Source organism: Cynocephalus volans, chromosome 8 (genome assembly GCF_027409185.1).
Source record: "Cynocephalus volans isolate mCynVol1 chromosome 8, mCynVol1.pri, whole genome shotgun sequence".
NCBI classification, from domain to species: Eukaryota; Metazoa; Chordata; class Mammalia; order Dermoptera; family Cynocephalidae; genus Cynocephalus; species Cynocephalus volans.
This window is the reverse complement of record NC_084467.1, coordinates 13,336,057-13,348,570: the sequence shown is the minus strand read 5'-3', so window position 1 is coordinate 13,348,570 and position 12,514 is coordinate 13,336,057. Positions and strand designations below refer to the sequence as shown.

At 53.0% G+C, this 12,514-nt stretch overlaps 1 protein-coding gene across 2 annotated transcripts in view; it reads right to left on the bottom strand.

The window, feature by feature from the left end:
- The window catches only part of ARHGEF10L (Rho guanine nucleotide exchange factor 10 like), a 144,190-nt gene that overhangs the window by 109,546 nt on the left and 22,130 nt on the right, over positions 1-12,514 (bottom strand). The window lies entirely within an intron of this gene.

Here is a 12,514-nt window from a genome sequence, read left to right as displayed (position 1 = left end):
CAGCAGCAGAGAGGGATCTCCCTGGCTCACAACCTGTGTACTCCAGCCCAGAAGCTCCCACACTCCTTCCCAAAAGCTCCTGGAGCTCAGGGGAGCCTCAGAAAGGGCCAGGCCTCCACCTGTCATAAATCATTAACCCAGAGAAAAAACAGTTGTTGCACAGCCGAAACCCCCAACTTCCCGGAAATCCTCTGCGGTGACAAACCTTCCCTCTGCTCAATGCCACAGGACCCACAAGAGCCTGCTGGGTCCAGCTGGACCCCCTTTCATGTCCTCTCTGGCTTACAGGTGAATCTGTAGCCCCCAAGTCCAGGATCACGCTCAGGCTCCCATGCCCATGTTCGAGAAGCTGGATCACACCTGAACCGTCATGGATGTGGCTGGAACTTCCTCCTCCCGGCTGTCAGTAACCACAGGCTCCCTCGGGTCTGGCCACTCTCATCAGTCCCTTCCTGTGGCCCAGCAGAAGGCCACTCCTCTTTGTCTCTCCCTGTCCTGCCCCATGGGGTTGGCCAGCTGGCCAAAGGTCTCCCAGCCTTGGTACATGGGGGTAAGGAAGTGAAGGGCTGCGGAGAGGCAGATGGCACGAGATGGGGGCAGAATCCAAATGCTCGGAGCTGCGGCGCAGTTGTGGCTCACACAACCTCACGTGTGGCGGCTCACACAACCAGAGACCAGGGCATGGTGCGCTTCCTGGACCCTGGAGGCAACTTTACCAAATGTCCCCTGCCAAACGGTGAGTGAAAAAGTTCTCCCTACTGCCACCTCCGATTCTGAGTTGGGGGCTGTCCTTCCTGACTTCCCTGTGGAGGAGGGAATCAATCCTGGAGGGAAAGCACCAGGCCCTCCAGCCTAATCTGCCCCTGCCACAAACTGGCTGGGTGCCTGTTTTCCTTCCCATTCCTAAAGCCTTTATTTTTATTAACCGGCTTACCAAATAAAACTGCAATGCATGTAAATGGCAATATCAATAACTATAGCTCAGACATTCTTTTAAGCACTTTACAATATTAATATCTATTAACACAAATTATAAATGTAAAAATGAGGCCCAGAGTGGTTAAGTCACTTGCCCAAGATCACACAGCTAGGAAGAGCCAGGGTTTGAGCCCAGGCCATGGGGATCTAGAGTCTGTGCTCATTAAGTAACCACTATGCTCTAGTGCCTCTCAAAATTCAAACAACACAAAAGGTGTACAATAAAAAGTAAGTCTCCCTCCCACCCAGTTGCCCCAATTCCCCAGCAGCAACTACTGTTACTAGTGTCTTTAGAATCCTTCCAGAACTATCCCATGTATGCACGAGCTTGCATATCCATACGTCTGCCTTGTTTTATACAGAAGGAAGCACACAGCACTCACTGTGTTACAACTGCTTTTTTAACTTAAATCCCAGTGATTTCAGAACAGTGCATAGAAATCAGCCTCACTCTTTTTCAACAGATGCATAGTATTTTTTTTTTTTTTTTTTTTTGGTAACCCCTACCAACAGACACAGGTTGTTTTGGTCCCTGGGTATTATAAATGATGCAGCAGCTAACATCCTCCCTACATAGGGCCTTGAGCAAACGGATGAGTGAGCCTGCAGGACCCACCCCTAGAAATGGATCTGCCAGTACAAGAAGAGAAATGCACTTTTCGTTTTAATCCATGCTGCAGGTGGTTCTCCACTAAGTGTGTGACTGTGCCTTTTAGACCCACACTGAAAACTATCTGAACTAAAATGTTATCTTCAGCAAAGCCTTTGGGGAAGGAAACTACAACAGCAGCAAACCCCTCTGCATGCTGAAAGATCAAACGACAGCTGCTCAGTAGCCCTCCTGCAGTGGGCTCATTTATAACCCCTTATGCCTGCTCAGCCTTTGTCTGAAGGCTCTGGACCCCAAGAGCTCCAGGAGGGAAGGAGAAAGGGGGAGACTTGTACCCATTTTACAGAAGGAAAAAGGGAGGCACCTCCCTCAGCCTCATGTGCAAACTGCTCACTAAATACAATTTGATGTGATGTAGAAAGAGGCTGCTATTTCAACCTGGGGCCAAAACCCAGGATCCTTCCCTCCTAGGCCAGAAAGTCCCACGTCTACTCCTTTTTCCTCATCCTTCAGGGGTGTTTCCCACCCTCTGCTCTAAGCCTAAGGTTATCCCCAGAAAGGAAGAGAGACCAAAATTTAGGGAGCCTGAAGCTTTATTTGCATTATTCTATCTAATTCTCATAGCATCCCATTTTATAGATAAGAAACAGACTCAGAGCAGTAAGGATTTGCCCCCAGGCACAGGGGCAAGGAGACCAGGGGACAGCACTAGGATTCAAGCCAGGGGGTACTGATTCCAAAGCCTAATCTCAATCCTCTGATCACACTGCCTCCCTGGACTTCAGGCTGGAATCTTGGAAGCATCAGCTAATGGCTAATTTGGGACCCTGAAGTCACAGGACAAGGACATGGTCCAGCAAGCCCTGCCCATACCCACAGGCCTGTCGCCACCATTTTGCACACATGCCTGCCGCTCGTCTCAGAAGGACGTGGGCAAGGGAGTGATGGTAGCTCAGAGCAGCCCACTGCCACCTCCGCAGACCCTCACAGGCACAATAGTTGGGAAAAATTTCAGGCTATCTGATACCACCTGAGTTCTACTCCATAGCTATTGAGACCTTGGACAAGTAACTTAACCCCATCTTTGCGCCTCAGTTTACACATCTGCAAAACAAGAATTAAAATGTACCCACATGAGGGCTGGCCAGCTAGCTCAGTTGGTTAGAGCGAGGTGTTATAATACTAAGGCCGAGTATTTGGATCCCCCTCCTGGCCAGCCAACAAAAACAAAAAAGAAAAAAGTACCCACATGTAACGCTCTTGGAAAGGTCCCTGGGACACCCTGGTGTATGACTGTCATTAACATTCATCATTTCGCCCAATGCACAGAGGGCAGACTGTGACGACCACAGCTCTGTTTTGGGGGTTGGGGGCCCAGGCTGGAGTCACATCTCACCACTGGCAGGCGAGCTGAGCCTCGATGTCCTCAACTATGAAATGCGGGTCCTACAACCTACCCCATGGACACTCAGCAGGATGCCTGAGGTGAACCCACCAAGCTCTGGGCAGGTTCAGTCAGCCCAAGGTGCCTGTCCTTAAGCTGTCAACACCAAAGTGGGTGACAGCAAATAAGACCCTGTGTTGGGATTCTGTACCCTAGGAGTGTAAAGGACCCATTCATAGGCTGGGCTCGACCTCATTCTCACTGTGTGACCACAGGCTTCTTCCTCAGACTCTCAGAGCCTCGGGCTTCATCTCTGTAAAGAGGGCACACAGTGCCTGCCCAGGCATCTCACAGGCAGCTCAGCAGGGAGCCATCACGGTATTTAGTGTGAAGACATGGAGCAAACATGAACTCCAGGAGTTGCTCGACTATTTCCTTGCTTTTTAAAAAGTCTTCCTTCAGCTGTGCATGCTCTAGAAGCTAAGGAGCGAGTTTGAACCAAAACAACTGTTGTGATGCCTCTGAAACAGAGTCTCTCTCTCTGAAAAGCAATCCAGAACCTTCCTGCCACAATAGTCTCTGGCAAAAGAGGTAGTTGGGCTGGTGAAAGAGAGTCAGCTGAAAACCAAAAGTGGACCAGCAGAGCACAGAATTATATCCACTCCAGGATTCTGACTGGGTTTTTAAAGAGTGTAGAGGAAAAGGGCCAGAAGGAAATTCACTAAGGTATTCACAGTGTCGTGCCTGGGTGGTAGGGTCATAGGAGATTTTCTCTTCACCTACTTCTCTGAATTTCCCAGATCTTCTACGGTGAGCACTGTAATGAGGGAAAATGAAAATAACCGTTCTCATTTTTAAAAAGAGAACTAATACAAAAGCATCGCAGCATGTCAGAACCAGAAAGTAGCTCCAAGATGGTGGCGTTGCTCTCACTTTACAGATGTGGAAACTGAGTCCAAAGGCGGGGAAGAATCTTGCCCACAGCAAGAGGCAGTGGGCAAGAAGGAGAGGCAGTGACAGGAAAGGTGTGGTTAAAGGGACGGGATTTGTGGCCATAATGATCTGAGTTCAAATCCTGGCTCAGCCATTTGCCAGCAGTAACATTTAATACCTTTCTCTCTGCAAAGGCTGGAGTGCTACAAGCACCTGCCTTGTAGATGTCCTGTGCTAATGAAATGAGAACTCAGTGGTGGGTATGGCAAATTCTGCAGTGCCAAGCAAGAAGCAAGCTCTGGGTAAAGAATGGCCACTGTTACAATTGTGATACTAACCAGCCTATGCTTAGGCGCTAGGGTTATAGGAGATTTTCTTCTCTTGGGGGGGTCACCTTTTTAAAAATGACTGCCAAGACTGGATGGGCAGGCAGACCCCTGAAAAGTTCTCTTTCCTGCCACACTGTGTGGAATGGCCAGCAGAAGCCTGCTCTTTTTGGCAGCGCGCAGTGACCAGGACCACCCAAAAGGACCCAGCATTAGCACCTCCCACACCCCTCAGCTGCCCAGCTCACCACAGCAGGTGTCCTCCTGGCTCTGGCTAATTTAATCAAAGAATTTATCAGTTCCTATTCCCTCTAGGGTTTCCTTCTCTCTCTAGGGTTCAAAGTCTATCCAGCCCAGAGGCCCCATAAGGAAACCCTCCTCCCGCCTGCACTGCTGTGAGACTGACCCCATTCTGGGCCATTTCCCATTCCCCAATCCAATCAAGTGGCTCTAACCCCTCTGAATGAGGCCTGGAGAAATACACCTGGAGGGTCCTGAAAGTCAGGGATGCTGCACAAGTCATGCCAGGGGATAGGGAAGGCTGGCCTCTGCGGAGAGAGTGGGGGAGGGGAGGGTGGGCAGGGGTCCAGGCAGGCAAGAGTCAGTTCCAAAAGCTGGGGATGCAGCAGCTGCTATCATGCCTGAGTTGGGTGGGCTTGCTAGAGGAAGGGTGGCTGCCACCCACCATTGCAAAGAGGGAAACAAGAAATAGGTTCTGGCCTCCGAGGCACCCATACTTGTCTCCTAGAAGCCAGAAAAACAGTCGGGGGCAGGAGGACAAGACCAGGGGCTTAGGCTGGTCAGGACCAGAGCTCCTCCACATGTCTGCATTCTCTCAGGGGCCTCTCTCAGACATGCACTTGGTCAACCCGTCCCCATCTCCACTGCCACAGTGACTGCCTCATGACACCCTGACCATGTCATCCCTTTGCTTCAAACCCTTTCTCATCAACTTCAGAATGAAACCCAGGTCCTAAGCAAGGCCCTCCAAGATCCAACCCCTCCACCGATCTCCCCGGTCTCAGCAGCTCGTGGCCTGGCCTGGAACTCTGCTGCAGCCCTCACCAGTGGCTTTCAGCCTCGTGACCTTGCCGACCTGTTGCACATCTCTGGGCCTTTGCTCAGGCTGTTTGTTCCTACAGATGGAACTCTCTCTCACAACCAGCAAGTAAACTCCTACTCAACCTTCAAAACCTAGAGCCAGCTTCTCTGGGAAGCCTCTCTTGACCCATTTCACACAGTGGTTCCCAGCCCTGGTTGCGGAGCTTTTAAAAAATATTTATGTCCCAGGCCCACTCCCAGAAATTCTGATTCAGTGGCTCAGGGTGCAGCTGGTAGTGTGGCCAACAGACAGACAATTTTCACAAAGCACAGGTGATACTGAGCCACACACAGGGCTGGGGACACTGCCCCTATTATAACCGTCCCCCTCACTCGACTGCAGCTCTCCAAGGGCACTGCTGGGCTTCTTTTCATCTCAGCACCTGGCCCAGGGTACACGTGAGATAACAGCTGCTGAACTGAACGAAGAGCCTCGGACCCTTCCCCTGCTTGGCAACTTCTCACTGTGAAACCAAATGGTTCCACAAGAACAGGCGAGGTTGGGGCATCCCTGGACCTGGGGCAGCTGCAGGTGTGGGGCTTCAGCCCAGAGGAGGGGAGATCAGATGGAAGGAGGGGCACAGGCCCTGCTGGGAACCTCAGCCCTTCCAAATGTCCTCTGCCCTGTCCAGAGCCCAAGACCCAGGAGCAAGAGAAGGGAATGCAGACTGGACAATGGGGCTGGAACTGGAAGTGATGAGGGCCAGGAGGTCAGCCCCCACCAAGAAGAGGGACCACCGGTGCTGTGCACAGGGCAGCAGGACACCCACAGCTCTTCCCTCCAAGTCCCTCGGTGCCAAGGGCCACCTGATGGAGACCTTAGGATAAGGATGGCTCCCAGGAGCTCTGGAGAGAACCAGATGCCTTATCCAAAAAAACACAGGCAGAGCTGCAGCAAGAGGAGCGGGAGCGGGAGAGAGGCGTGAGACGTGGGGTACAGATTGGGGTCAGAGGGCCCCGCTCAGAAGCTGAATCCACTGCTCTCAAGCGGCACCACTGCAGGGAGCCACGTGACCTCCACCCTTCCTGTGCTCACGTGTCAAATGCAGATGTAAAAAAGATGACACTAGACTGTTAATGCCAGCAGGCTCCTAGTGAAAGTCAGTTCCCTCCCCAGGGTTCCTGCCACTCCTTGAGGATGGTCAGCGTTGTCCCATTTTACAGACTGCTAAACCAAGTCCAGGCCAGACTTACTCCAACCCCTTGAGGTCACGAAATTCAAAAATGATAACAGCTGATATCTCCTGACCCCTACCACGCCATAGGCCCCATGTGGAACATTTGACAGTTTTCACCTAATTTAATTCTCAGGACAGATGAGGGAAACAAGGCTGGGAGAGACTGAGGGATGCACAGCCGCTGCGCATGGAGTCACCGGGAGAGTGAGGGCAGGACCCTGGGCTGGAGCATGGCGGGGTGGGGAGCATCCTCCCAGGCCCTCCTCTGCCCATGCACGAGTTCCCTGCAGGTGGCAGAGTTGCAGGATCTGCCAAAGGACCACAGGGCCCAGCTCCTCCCCTCGCCCACCAGGCGTTGGGCCACTCAAAGGGCTACCCAAGGTGGGGGCAGCTCCAACTTCCTTTCCTCTCTGCAGGATAGGGGAGGGCCCTCCCACTGGGGCAGGGGTGAGGCTGGGTCAATGGCTGCAGTCTCAGACAATGGAGGCTCTGTCCCATGCCCAGAGTGGGCACCCTCCCTCCCCCATTGACTCCTAGGCAAGCTCCTGGTCAATGATCTGCAGGCAGGAAGGACGAGGAGCAGAGCCCAGGAGGAAGCCTCTGTGGGAAGGAGCCCGCCCTCTGGTCTGGCCAGAGGGGACCCCTGGGGGCTGTTGCCTGGGAAACTAGAGCCAGTCTGGAGAACCTGCAGGACCCAGCATGGGAGGGGGACTGCCACCAGACTACCAGACTCAACCCCCTCCTTTTCCTCCGTCTCCCCCTCCCCCCCACCCAATCCCCAAGCACATTAACCCCTTTGTCCCCAGCAATGCAGCCAGGCGGGACGGAGGAGGTAGGAAGCTGAAGTGCTGGTGGAAAGCCTCCCGATATCCACCCACTGAACTGTCCCACCCTCTTCTTGGGAGGCCCCTAGACCCTGGGCCACATCCTGGGTGGCCCATGCAATGGGGCCCCATAGCACATAGCTGGAGGTCACAGTGGGGACAGCAGCCAACATGAGGCATCACTTTGCACCATCACTTTCTCTGTCTGCCCTCAGCAACCCTGCCTATAAAAAGGGAAGCTCCTCTCACACGAGGTAACTGAGTGCCTGCATTGCTCTGACCACCAGCAGCAGAGCATGCTCACGTGGGAACCAAACCTGAGAGGCAGCTTTCGTTGTTTCCATTTCACAGACAGGAAACCGAGGCTCCAGTTGGCAAAGTGACTCACCCAAAGTCAGCCAGGAAGGATGAGGCAGAACCAGGAAATAAAGGTCTTTGTGACTCCCTAGCCCCACGAGCACAGGGGTCTGGGAGTGACCACACATTTTGGGGATCCTCTGTGCCTCCAATTCACCCCTCCCTTACCTGCAGGGGATCAAGCTCATCTCCACCTGCTTTCACAGAATAAGCCATTCATCCTTTGCTCCGTTCAACAAACATCTCACTGTACACCTGCTGCCTTCTAGCCCTGGCCTGGTGCTGGGACCAAAGACAAAAGAGAGTCCCAGGTTCCTGTCCTCAGGCAGCAACAGGAGGATAACAGGTGCAGACTCTAGGTGGGAATGGCCAAGCCCAGACTTCAGACGGAGCAGAGAAGGTGGGCGTGGTCTCCCCTTGCCAGATCAGAGCCAGGTGCAGGGGCCCAGGGTCAGACTGTATGCAAATCCCAGCTCCACCCTGTTTAGACCTGCTATGCTCTGAGTGAGTGAGTGAGTGAGTGAGTGAGTGAGTGAGTGAGTGTGTGTGTGTGTGTGTGTGTGTGTGTGTGTGTGTGTGTGTGTGTGTGTGTGTGTGTGTGTGTGTGTGTGTGTGTGTGTGTGTGTGTGTGTGTGTGTGTGTGTGTGTGTGTGCATGCAAGGAGGTAAGGCTCTGCAGGGTTCAGATGAGGATAATAAGCTTGGCCTGGCACCAGGCCAGAACTCTTCAACAGACACTACCATTACTACCACACTACAGACAGCTGGAAGGGGGCTCTCTAACATATCTCAGATGCAAGCAAACCTACTTAAACTCTTTCCTCCCCACTGGCGGAACTCTCTACTCTGACCTTCCCACAGGCCCTGATGAGCAGGGAGCTGAGGAGGGTGTCCCAGGCATGCACCCAGTACGAGACATTCTCCCCTGTTGGCACCTTTGTGGTCTCTGTCTCCTGCTCAACCCTCCCAGACCATGAGGACCAATTTCTGCAAGCAAAGAATTCGTGTTCGGTCAGGGAGATGATTTTGCACAGCTGGATTTCCAAACTGCTCTGTTCACCCACCCCAGTGACCCGATGAGCCTCCTGCCTCCTGCCTCCTGCCTCCCGCCTCCCTGGGTGGTAGTGTCTGCAGCAGCTACCCTGCCTGTCTCATCGTGGAATGTTCGCTGGCTCACATCTCTTTAGTTCAACAGGTCTTCAGATGGGGCAAGTTGAGGTGCCTCCTCCTCACCTGGCCTCTGAGCTGATGCCAGGTAGGATGAGACTTGGAGTGTGGAGAGGGGGAGGACAGCGTTGCATGACACAGGGACATCTTTCTGGGGTAGAAGCCAAGGCCACCAAGAGATACCTCAGATCCTCTCAACTGGATTGTTCACAAGCAGATGAAAATATACCACATTACTGCTAATCTTTAAAAAATCACACACACGAACTTCCCTGATCCCACATCCCCTCTGCCCATCACCCCATATCCCTGCTCCCCTCTACAAAAGACTCCTCTGAAGCTTTGCACGTGCTCCATCTCCAGCTCTTTCCTGCCATTCTCCACGGAGCTATCTCCATCAGGTGTACACCCACGACTCCATGAGCCAGCTCACCAAGGTCACCAGCGGCCCCCATGATGCCAGATCCAATAGACATACCTAGGTCCCCACCTTGCTCCACCTGTCAACTTCTCCCTTGGTTTAACCCTCTCTCTCTGGCTTTCCTTCCTCCCCAGCTGCTCCTACTCGCTCCCTGTCCTCTGCCTCGCCTTCCAGACCTCCAACCGCTGGGATGCTCCCAGGCTCAGCTGGGGACCTCCACGCGACCTGTGCTCCTCCCAATGCTGTCTATACAGTCATGCCTCCAGCCTGGCCTTCCCTTGGGCTCCAGACTCCTGCCCATCTGCCTGTTCTGTATCTTTACCCTGTGATCGAGTGGGCCTCTTAATCTTAACATTTCCATACCAACCTCCTGATCACCACCCCTGCCAAAAAGAACCCTGCTTATTCCAGTCTTCCCATCACACTTGGTGACAGCTCGATCCTGTCAGTGGCTCAGGCCAGAACCCTTGCAGTCATCCTTGTGCCTCTCTTCCTCTCACACCCACATCCTATCCACCAGCAAACCTTGGTGGCTCTACCTTCAAAACACATCTCACCACCTCCACAGCCACCACCCTGGTCTAAACTACCATCATCTCTTACTTACCTAGACTATTAAAATAGCCTCTTGACTGGTGTCCACGCTCCCACTTTTACTCCCCACCTCAGACACTTTGTTCTCAACAAAGCAGCCAAATTAGTCCTCTGCTCAGAACACGTGGATGCTCTCCTGCCTCATTCAGTGGGAGGCCAGTGTCCTCATCCTGGCCTACGAGGTCCCACATGTCGTGTTCCTACACTACCTCCCTGACTTCATAGCCTACCTCTCTCCTCGCAACTTACTAGACTCTAGTCAGAACCACCTGGCAGTTCCTGGAACACCCCAAGCACGCTCTTACCTCAGGGCCTTTGCACCTGCAGCTCCTCTGCCTGGAATGCTCTTCCCCCAGATACCTACACTCCCTCACCTCAGGGCTCTGCTCCAAAGTCACCATATCAGAGGGGCCTTCTCCAAACAGCCCACGTGCATCCCCATCATGGTCTTTCCCTGACCCTGCTTTCCCTGCCCTCACAGTATTTAACACCTGACATCTACATATGTTAATTACCTGTTCCTACCAGTTTCTTCCTCTAGAATGAGGACTCCACCAAGGCAGGGCATGATGGTGGTTGTTCATCCCTCTATCCACAGCCCTGGAACAGTGCCTGGCACAGAGTTGACCTCAAGGCACACATGCTGAATGAATGAAGGAATCCCTGGTCCCATATCGGCCCCCTGGGGAGAAGGTGGCCAATGCCCATCCAGCACCCACTCCTGGGACTATGTCTCCTCCCATCTCAAATCAGCCCGTGGCCAGGACAGCTCCTCCCAGGCAAGCTTCACAAACATGTTCACAGCCAAGCTGCACAAGAGGCAGCTCCCCAAAACCAGTGTGGGAAGAGGTCTGGGGCCAACGCCAGGGAGTGATCATAAGAAGAGGGGTGGGGCAGAGCAGGAGAAGGACTTGGACTATTTTTAAAAACTTGCTCCCAAAAAGACCACATTCTTCCTCTGCTGAGTCAGAAGCATGTGACTAGGCAAGGGGGACAGAACCCAAGAGCCCCAACAGCTGCCACTATCGGCTGCTGCTGGCAGGCAGGTACACACACCGGCCTTTCCCACAGAGCAGGTGTAGAACCCTGGCAGGTATTCAGCTTTCCAGGGAAGGGGCAAGGCTGGGCGCAGTGCCCCAGCTGGCAGGCCATCGAGAGCAAAGGCGGCCTCTCTTTCAAAGCCCACAGGGTCCAGTCTGGCTGCAATCTCTGTCCAAGCTCTGCCTCTGTCGGGGAGGGGCCTGTCCACTTTGTCCCACAACAGAGCTCTGGGCAAAGAAAAAAATAGCCTTCACAAAACTCAGAGCTAAAAACAGCTCAGCCCACCCAACCAAGGCAGTGCACACCAGCCAGCACATCTGAAATCTCCTGAAATGCAAGCCCAGCATGGAGCCCCAGGACACCCAGACGGCCCTCACCCACACAACCCAGGAGAGCTCTGGCCCTACTCTCAAAGCAGTCAGTGCTGAGGATTCAAACCAGTCCCCTTCAATGACGTGCTGCTCTTCCCTGAGAAAGAGAGATGGAAAAACAAGTGTATTCTGAGCACCTTCCAGGCCAGAGGCTTCATCCGGTGCCTCCTAATCCTCTCGCCAGCCCCTTGATGGGGTAGGACCATCCCAAGAGGAGGCCGAATCAGTCCCATTTTACAGAGGAGGAAACTGAGGCTCAAAGAGCTGAAGAAATTTGTCCAGAGTCAAGAAGCCAATCAAAGGCAGATCCATGATTGAACCCAAGGTCTGTCTAATTCCAAAGTTCAGTCTTTCTGCTGTAGCTTAAAAGATACATCTGGATCAGGCCAATGGATCCAGAACACTCCCTTGCAATTAACTTCACATGTCTGAGAAGATGCTGCCCTTTGGAAGACTGGGATGGAGGTGCTGGGGGAGGGAGGAAAGATGGGGAGGGCTGGTTTCAACCATCGTAGGGATTTGCCTTGAATCCTGCTGTCCTGAGTTGGAGTCAAGTCCAGGACCATGACCCATACACAGAACTGTTCCCAAACACCCATTTTCTTTCATTATCAGCCTTAACAAGAACCGAACCGGTTGCTGCTGACCACCTCTGCAGTGTGACTCACAAGCAACTGGACATCTCAGATACTGCCCGCACCCTGGTCCTACAAAGAATTCCTGAACTCCCTCCTGGTATTCCTTCTGCCCTTGGCATTGCAACCGAAGGTGTTATTTCACTGCTCCGATCCCTGGTTTCCTCTTCTATACGATGACAACTGTAAGAATTCTCCACTGCATCAGGCTGCTGTAAAGATTAAATGAGATAATAATCCATAGAAAGTGCCTCACTGAGGGCCTGGAACACAGGAGGTATTCAATAAATGTTTGTTGAATGAATAAACTACCACCTCCTCCAACCTGGATAGCAGCACTGGCCACAAGGGGTGGTGTCCCAGGCTAGAGCCGAGGGGTCCTGGAGCCTCCCCATCATGCCCTCCAGAGCCTTCCTGGGGCAGTGAAAGTGAGGTTTAGGGGGCAGCCCCTCCTGTAGCATCTGACCACGCAGTACCCCCACACACACACACTGTGGAGAAGGAGGAGGCCACCAGGTTGGCCTGACCTTGAGCTAACACTCGGCAATGTGAGCTCTCCAAAGCTTCTATCAACCTCCTGTCCCTTTTAAAGTCA